We start from the raw sequence: 9,615 nt of genomic DNA, 5'->3' as shown, positions 1-9,615 counted from the left end.
TACATAAAATAAATAAATAAACTTTTTTTTAAGTGCGTTCAGGGCTAGCCTGGGCAACTTAGGGAGACCGTGTTCCAAATTAGCAATAAGACAGACTGAGAATTTAAGTCTGTGGTGGACAGCTTGCCAAGAATGTGATTAGCCCTGAGCTCAACCCCCAGTACTAGAAAAAAGAAATAAGTTGGATGGAGTTGAGGACCTGAACTGTGCCTCCCAACACCTTGTTGTGATCAAACAAAAGAAACTGTTCTAAGTACTACCATTTTGTTTTCAAACTTCATTCAATCATAGGGAGAAACTAAATTCAAGCTTCCAGGTCCTAGGGGAGCTGGTGACAGCTCCATTGCTGAACAGCTTCTGTGGTAAACAGGTGTCTGATTCCAGCCGTCTCAAGGACAACTTCTTCATCTTGTCGTCAGGGTCAAACAAGTTCTTGTTCCCAGGCCTAGGAATGAACACCCATCTCACTTTTTCAAATGCTTTTTTTAAAATTGTTGTTAACTGATAAAGAACATAGAAATTACTGTAATCTAAACAAACATGCATACGTTATAAAAATATATAACCCAATTGCCTGTTATGTCCTAATTAACTACATACAAAGGACCGGCTACTTTGTCCCCATATCACTCTGAGCTCCAGACCTAATGGCTAAGATAATGAAGTAAGGACTTTGAAGCCAGGTGCCCTGGATACAATCCAGTCTCCGATAGGTTCTCCCATGCTTAACCCATAATGTCAAAATACAATGGGATAGCCTTGCAGCTCACCCCAGCTCACCCTTGCTTTATGTTCCCATCTGGCAAGGATCAGCCTCAGCTTGGAGAGGGGTTCCTGAGGAAGGGGTGTTTGGGAGCAGTAAAAGAAGGTCTCGAAGACAATTGTGGGGTGCAAGCTGACAGCTCTGTGTTCTGCTTCTGTTCTCTAGATAGCTTAGCTGATGAAAACTCAGTCTTTTATTTGCATATCAGTTCAATCATCCACCCAGGTTCCCTTCGGTTTATTCCATGAATCAGCATTTTATAACCTTAGCCCATTGATCTTTAGAAAAGGCAACAAGTACATTAAAAAAAAACAAAAACGGGCTGGTGAGATGGCTCAGTGGGTAAGAGCACCCGACTGCTCTTCCGAAGGTCAGGAGTTCAAATCCCAGCAACCACATGGTGGCTCACAACCATCCGTAACGAGATCTGACTCCCTCTTCTGGAGTGTCTGAGGACAGCTACAGTGTACTTTAAATAAATAAATAAATAAATCTTTAAAAAAAAAAAACAAAAAAACAAAAAAACAAAAAAAAAACAAAAACAAAAACAAAAAAACATGGCAACTCCTGGGCCTAAACTTGTTTTATCCCAGGCTGACCTTGGCCTCAGGAATCTGCCTGCCTCTGTATCTTTCTGACAAGCTGGCTTATAAGTGCACCTGCCTTTATTCTTTTAGGTTTGTGAAGCCCCTCATAGAATTCATATTTTGCATAGTTGAGAAATTATATATTTTTTTAACTTATACTTTTAGAGTTCTTTCCCACAGCCTTAAGAGCTGTCTTGAAGGTCACAGCAGTTACCATTTTTGCTGAGGAACACACACACCCTCAGGTCCCAGACTCGCACTATTTCTAATTATCACGGAGTCATTAACCTTGGGAGGGAAAGTATTTCCAGAAGAAAGAACATGAAGTGAAATATATACATTATTATTTAAACAAGCCTTAAGCCCAGCAACCTTCAGCACTTGTGGAGGCCCACTTCCTACTGGCTCTGCTCCGGGGGGTGGGAAACCATATTATACCACCATCTCTCCCAAGGTCATGCAGGACTCAGAACCCAGCCTTTAAAAATGTATAATCTCCTTTTGGGACACAGTTCAGATCCTGAACTGGCCACCTCCCTGAGTGCTCAGAAAATTTTAAGATTCCGTATCTGAAATGAGTTTTCTTGGCTTCCACCCTGAACCGAACAACCTGAGCCAGTTGTTTTTTGTTATATTCCTGCAAAGCCTGCCAGGGTGTTTTTCATGCTTCTAAAAGCCTGAACAAGGGGGACAGTTTCCCAATCTTTTGTTTCCTGAGCAAGGCAAGGCTGGGTCGGGGGGGCTGCAGAGGGAAGGAGAGAGAAAAAAGGGGAGGCAAGAAAGATGGATCCAGGTAAATGGTGTGGTTCATCGGTCACTTGGCAGCACACATGGTGCTGCATACTGCATTATACTTAGGTCTCTGAAGGATCGTTCATCTGACAGTGGGCCTGCTTTCCTATTACCTGGTGATCACTTACTTATTACACATGTGTGGTGATGCCCCTGAAACAGAGGTACTGCACTGACATTTATCTGAAAGTACAACCCATGCAATTATTCACAGTGTGTTATACTTGGTAAGAAATTTCTCTGTTCCTAGTTTAGCTTATTTCCTGTAGCAGCTTTCATACCATTCTTTTAGCCTGTTCTTTGTACTTGAGAAACAAAAATGGAAAACCAAGTTCACAGTAAAAAAAAAAAAAAAAAAAAAAAAAACAACCCACCAGGCTCTGCAGCCAGCAGCCTCACCCACTTCATGTTTACTGGATCTCTTAATAGCATGAAGGAGAAGGACTGAAAAGGAATGATTTAACAAGGTAGTCATTCAGTATATGTCTGCTAGTGAACTGTGCTGTGCCATCTGGGAACAATGACAAGCAAGCCTCCAGTTGCCTTCGGGATCTCCCAGCCCCATCTAACACACATTCTTTGCAAATGGTTTAATAACCACCTTGCCTGACACACCTGCTTGGTGCCAGTGTTGCTGTGGATCCAGGCTGTGGATCTCCCTGGTGTAACCTCTGAGCCAGAAAACAGCAATTAGCCACCACAAATGGAGTCTGATAAAGCACCATCCAGAAGTGGTTAGGGCAAATTCCAAACACGCAGGACATCTATAACCAGCTGGGGCCAGGTCATTAGGGAGTCTGTTAAGATGCCCTGCCCTGCTCTGCCCTGCCCTGCCCTGTCCTGCCTTGCCCCAGATGCCCCACTTCCCCATGCTGCCAGCTCCACAGCTGACCTCACTCTTCTGACAGTTGCTACCCAGCAACTCTCCCAGCAGCTACCACTGAGTCCAGGCACAGATGTCTGACAGGTGGCAGAGCAGGCACATGAGGTCTCATTCCTGGGCATCCTTTTTTCAGGTCTCATGAGTCCCTTAAGTTATCCACATCAGTCCCTGCTGTGTCCCACAGGTCCAGTGTGGCTATACCTCTGTCACTTTCTTTAAGTCTTTCTATCTTAAAACCGTACATTGTTTCATTTTTTTTTTTTTTTTAATTCTGGCTGAGCATGCTTGTGCATGCCTTTAATCCCAGCACTTGGGAGGCAGAGGTAGATGGATCTCTGAGTTTGAAGCCAGCCTGGTCTACAGAGTTAGTTCCAGGACAGTTAGGGCTGTTGAAACTCTGTCTCAAGAAACAAACAAACAAAAGCTGTGGAGATGTATGCATGTGGTGGTGGTGGTGGTGGTGGTGGTAGGATACAACTCTGAGCATGTGAGACAGGGTCTCTCTCTGAACCTAAAGCTCACAGTTTCACCTAGGCAGGCCAGGCAATGAGCTCCTAGGATCTGCCTATCTCTGTCCTGCAAATGCTGGGGTTACAGGAATACAGGGCCATTCTCAGCTTTTACACTAGTGTTGGAGTTCATACTCAGGGTCTTATGCTAGCACGGCAAGTGCTCCTTCCCACCAAGTCATCTTCCCAGTCCCCCCAACTGTTCCTTTCTATCCATCAAAGGTTTGCCCTTTCTTCAGACTCTGGTTTCCATGGGCAGCTGCCAGCTCTGGGGCAGGCAGATCTCTTGCTCTCCATTCTCCTGCTAACATCCCTACCTTCACCCTTTGCTAAGTGACAGTGGATACTTGAGTTTTTGCATTGTCATCCCTCCAATGCACAGGGACACAGAAGACACAGAGGAGAAGAGAGTGTAAGGGCTCGACTCCCCTCCCCTTATTTTCTAAGTAAGGTGGTTTTCTAGTATCCACAACAGTCAACTGTCATTACTATAATGAAGGATGCAAGGCAATTAACTTATAAAGAGAAAAAGGCTTTGTTGTTGATAGGACCATTCCATTCCATTCCATTTAAAGCGGCATTTAAAGACCACCAAGGAGCACTGGATGCATATATGTTATTTGTGTTACTCAAAAACTCTAGGTCTTTTTAGAGGGTGTAAGTAAGGCTTTTAAAATTTATTTATTTATTTGGGTGCTAAGGAGATGACTCAATGTGTCAAATGATGGCCACACAAGTGTGGGGACTGAGTTCAAATTCTTAGCACCTATGTAAAGAGTGGGTGGGACAGATTGTTTGTAATCCCAGCACCCGGAAGACAGAGGCAGAAAATTTCTGAAGTGAGCTGGCTAAGTAGCCAAATTGCCAAGCTCCTGGTTCAGAGAGAACCTGCCTCAATTTGTAAGGTGGAGAGTAATGCTTACATGACATAAGGGTCCATAACCTCAGCCTCTGTGGTAGGACTTATCTTGTGTGCCTTATCGGCTAAAGGATCCCCAGTTGCTAGTCTACTGGCTCTTTAAGAGAACTCTTTGATCCTTTGACCTTCGGGGACTTCTGGGAACAGGAGAGGATATAAACAACCAGCAGAGGCTGAGAGGAGGCGTAAGGTCCAGGTGGCAGAAGAGTAGCATCAGAGAAGACGGTTGGTGCAGGAAAAGAAAAGATTGAATAGGGCTGAAGAAGAAAAGACATCACAGAAAGGAGACTGAGCAGAGTGAAAGCAGGAGACTGCTGAGCCAGGAGAGGCTGAGCTGAGCCAGAGAAGAAATCGGTAGGAGGCAGCTGAGAGAGAACTGAGCTAAAAGAGTGAGAAGACAGTTGGTGACAGTTGATCCAGGAGAAGCCGAGCTGAGCAGAGAGGCTAGAACAGTTGTTATAGTGAGGAGCTGCTGGTATTGGGAAAACTGGGACGAGGAACTGTTCAAGCAGACTTGGGGGAACTGTGGGAGAAACATTTGAAGGGGCTGGGCTAGAAACTGGAGGAGGACTGGCAGGGAGTTAAGAGAACTGGTTACTGTTTGTAAGAAAAGGAGACACTAAAAGAAACATTTAAAACACATTTGACATCTTGCCTCCATGTGCACCCATACACACGTGTGCCCATACACATGTGAACATGCCTATGTAATGCCTGGGCACCACATATACATACAAAGAACTAGTTTATCTTGTCATTACTTGCGGTTCGGAGACGGCATTTTGCTATGTACCTCTGGTTCGGTTGCTACTCACTATGTAGCCAGGCTGTCCTCAGACTTAGGGCAGTCTGCCTGCTTCCATCCCCTAAGTGCTGGAGTTATAGGCACAAACCACTATGCCTGCTCAACATTTTTTAATCTCAAGATGAAAGCCAGGCAGTGGTGGCACATGCCTTTAATCCCGGCACTTGGGAGGCAGAGGCAGAGGCAAAGGTGGACAGATCTCTGAATTCAAGTCCAGCCAGATCTACAGAACTAGTTCAAGGACAGCTAAGGCTATACAGAGAAATCCTATCTCAAAAAATAAATTTATAGAATATAAACATAAATATAAAATAAAATGTATAGACCTGGGGTTTTACTAAGATTAGGGGCACAGATGGAGAAAGGTCTTTGTGCTCACTTGCACTAGAGGAACCTGGAGTGTCAAGCACTCAGAGCTGTTTGTAACATGTGTTATCTGCCCAAAAGGCTGGAGCACATATGTCCTTTAGCCTGGTGACTTTTGTCCTATCTGTGTGGCTAGAGACTGTTCCAGCACTGGATTCTCCCAGACCCTTACTATAAACTTATTTTTTCAGTCAGTCTATAGAGCCTACTCTTTTGGACTTTAAGAGTTTTGACGTAGTCACATCTGATCTGTATTTCGCTTAACTCATTCCCTAAGGAGCTCTATGTATGCTTCTTTTTGCACATGGGATTGAATTAATTATCACCAGAATAGTTTCCACCAAATTGTTCTGTGCCTAACTACATCTAAAATAAACTACTCAGGGTCAGACTCCCGAAGTTTGTACCAACACCAGCTACTGTGTTGAGCCAATCTGGCTTCTTTGCCTCCCATGGCTTGGCTTATTGCTCTGCTGGCCAAGAAGATTGAAAAGACAGGCCCCTTACATACACAGTTATAAATATATATTGGGTCTAAATGTCTTTCCCTCTTTCCTAAATCTCCATTTTTGAGGACAGCATCTTAAGTCCTAATCTTCATTTTTCTTTAACTTATGTTATTGAAGACAGCTTAACACTCTGTTAGTGTGCTGTTTGTCCTAGAGCAAACCTCACGAGGGATAAGAAATCACTTTGTGCTGAAGTCACTTTCAAGAGTTCCTCTGCATTTGTGTTCCCAGCTCAGCACACAGGGACAGTTTGCTTTCAAATTTTAGGAATTGATTTTGTGAAGTGAAGTCAGAAAAAAGTCGAAGCAGAGTTCTCAAGTCTGTAGGGATGAGTGAACTGATGAGAACATTTGGACTGTAGAGACTTAGACTGTGGCAAGCTCGTCCAGAGTTTGGTGCTCACAGTGCCCGTACGAGCTCCTCCTTGTAACTGTCAAGAGGGACACATTAGCAGACTTAGTTTTTGCCAACCCAAATCTAAGATTGTCATAGATAACATCTATAAAATTCACAGCAGGGTTTTCTTTGCTTGGCTATAACTCTTCCACCTGACATGCCCAGTACCATGTTTAGATAATGCTTGGTAAACTGTATGTAGTAGTGCACACCTTTAATCCCAGCACTCAGGAGGCAGAGGCAGCCATATCGCTGTGAGTTCTAGGCCAGGCTGGAGTTCTAAGACAGTTAAACACATAGTAAGCTCCTGTCTAATAAAGAAAAGAAAAGAAAAAAAAAAGAAAAGAAAAGAAGAGAAAAGAAGAGATGTGCTAGTCTCTTTTTGCATTATGTTATTATAAAGCCCCACATGACCATCAATGTCAGAAAATGTGATTTTGTAAAAACTGAATCCAGTTCTCAGGCCACGGACACTCCTATTTGGCTCAGAATAAATTATCTTTATTCCCTTTGAAGTGAGAATTGTGTTCTGAGTTTGGCTTTTCATTGTGGCTTTTTGGTGCTAGAAGAACTTGGGGTTTGACCATACTAAGCACATTCTATCACTGAACTACATCGCCAGCCTGGTGATTGCTTTTGAATTTTAATACAGGGCCAGCGAGATGCCTCAGTAGGTAAAGGTGCTTGCTGTTAACCCTGATGATCTGAATCTGACCCCCAGGACACACATGGTAGGAGAGAATCGCTCTGGAAAGTCGTCCTCTGACCCCCAGGACACACATGGTAGGAGAGAATCGCTCTTGGAAGTTGTCCTCTGACCACCACATGCATGCTATGACACAGGAGCCCACACACCTATACACGTGCAAGATAAATAAATGCAAATTTTAGTTTAATGTTATTAATTTAAAAAAAGATTTGTTCAGCCGGGTGGTGGTGGCCCATGCCTTTAATCCCAGCACTTGGGAGGCAGAGGCAGGCAGATTTCTGAGTTCGAGGCCAGCCTGATCTACAAAGTGAGTTCCAGGACAGCCAGGGCTATATAGAGAAACCCTGTCTCGAAAACAAAACAACAAAAAACAACAACAACAAAAAGATTTGTTTGTTCATTATATTTTATATGTATGAGTGTTTTACCTGCAGGTATGTATGTGCCTGGTGCTGGAGGACATCAGAAGATGCCCAGGGATTAGCACCCTGGGCACTGTCGTTATGGATGGTTGGGAATCACTATGCGGCTGTGAATTGAATCTGGGTCCTCTGCAAAAGCAACAAGTGATTTTAACCACTGAGCTATCTCTCCAGACCCTAATGTCATTTTGCAATCACCTAACTTTATAATTATGTACGACATATACATTCATATCGAATGTAAAAATAAGATACATTTAAAGGAATCTAGAGTCTCTTTCCTCTGCATTGCTCTATCTCAACCACCATGTTTATGAGGATGTCCATACCTATGCTTTCAAGTTTGCCTTCTGTCCCTTTCCTTTCTAGACAAGCCCTTGCTTCCGAGCATCTCTTGCACTCTTCTGCATCATGTTTTCTCCCTTTAACGAGATGCCCCCAGGACCACTCTATACTTGCTTATAGAGATCTTCCTAGTTCCTCCCATGGCCACAGAGTGGTCTGCTGGGCTATGTTCTGGTTTTACCCACGCTCTTATTCTGGACGTTTGGCTTCTTCCCAGGCCTTGGCTGACACTGAGAGCTTCAGTAAATAACCTTGTCCCAGGACTTGGTGTATTGTTTGCAAGGGATCTTTAGGATGGCTTCCTGGAAGTGGGGTGCAGATCAAAGAGCAAGCATACAGGCTGTTTTTGCTAAGCATTGCCAAGTTCCTTTCCATAGGGACAGGCGCCACCCTCATGCCCAGAGCCGTGTGTCACTATGCTGGCTTTCTCATAGCTGAAACAAGAGAGCATTTTGTTAAATCTTTGTATTTTGGCCAATCTGATCGGTGAGAAATAGTTCCTCAGGGCGCTTTGAATTTGTTTTACTATAAGCAAGATTGAGTGTCTTCTAGTGCAGTTTAGACTTTTGCCTCTTCCTTTTAACTACTGGTATCCTTAGTGTATTTTTTAACCAAGTCATTGACCTTTGAATCTATATTAGAAGCACCTTGTATACTAATAATATCAGTATATATGTACATTGAATGTATTTTATTTATTACTTATTTATTTATTGTGGTTTTCTGAGACAAGGTATAGCCCTGGCTGTCCTGGAACTTCAGAGATCTGTCTGCCTCTGCCTCCTGAGTCCTGAGATTAAAGGTATGACCCACCACCACCTGGACTGAGCATGTAAATTTTGTCTATAATATAAATAGAATGTTAGGCAGTTATTTGTTTTAATTTTCTCATTTACTCACATAAATTTTAAAGGTTTATTTTTATTTTCATTTTTGTGTATGTGTGTCTGAGTGTATGTCACATGTGTGTAGGGACCCCTGGAAGACAGAAGAGTGTCAGATTCCCTGCAGCTGGAGTTACGAGTGGTTGTGAGACGCCAGATGTGGGTCCTGGGAAGCAAACACGGATCCTCTGGAAGAGCTGCAGCACTCTTAGCCACTGAACCGCCTCTCCAGCTCATTCCTATATGATGGGTTTCAGAGTGCCCTCCCACCTGAGGGAACCTTGCTGTTCCAAATGCATATTAATCCACACTTAGCACAGAGAGTGTCTGGAAATTCACCTTTAGAATACAAGTTGTCAGGGAGGAGTACTGTCTGGGTAGAGGAGACCCTGTTCTGTCCCTGGGAAAGAGATGGCAGGGAACAAACATTACAAGCTTTACAGTGATTAATCGTCACCCATCCTTCCACTCATTGTAAGTCCATCGTGAGTGTGTAATCCAGTCCATGGCGAGCACAAAGGTCGTACTTTGTAGAGAGGAAACTCAAGGCACTGCCCTATCCCTTAGCCTGGGTGTGTGTGCTGGGGGATAAACACCAAAGCTCGAGCTCTGAGAACTGGGAACATCACACAGACACATCTGAACAGAGGCCTAAACCTTGCCTTGTGAGTCAGGCTGGGTGCATCTGTGTGGCTCAGTGGCCTCACTCCTCAACTCTGCTGGTTA

This window comes from Mus musculus, chromosome 19, assembly GCF_000001635.26.
Source record: "Mus musculus strain C57BL/6J chromosome 19, GRCm38.p6 C57BL/6J".
Classification (NCBI taxonomy): domain Eukaryota; kingdom Metazoa; phylum Chordata; class Mammalia; order Rodentia; family Muridae; genus Mus; species Mus musculus.
Note: the sequence above shows the minus strand (reverse complement) of the source record.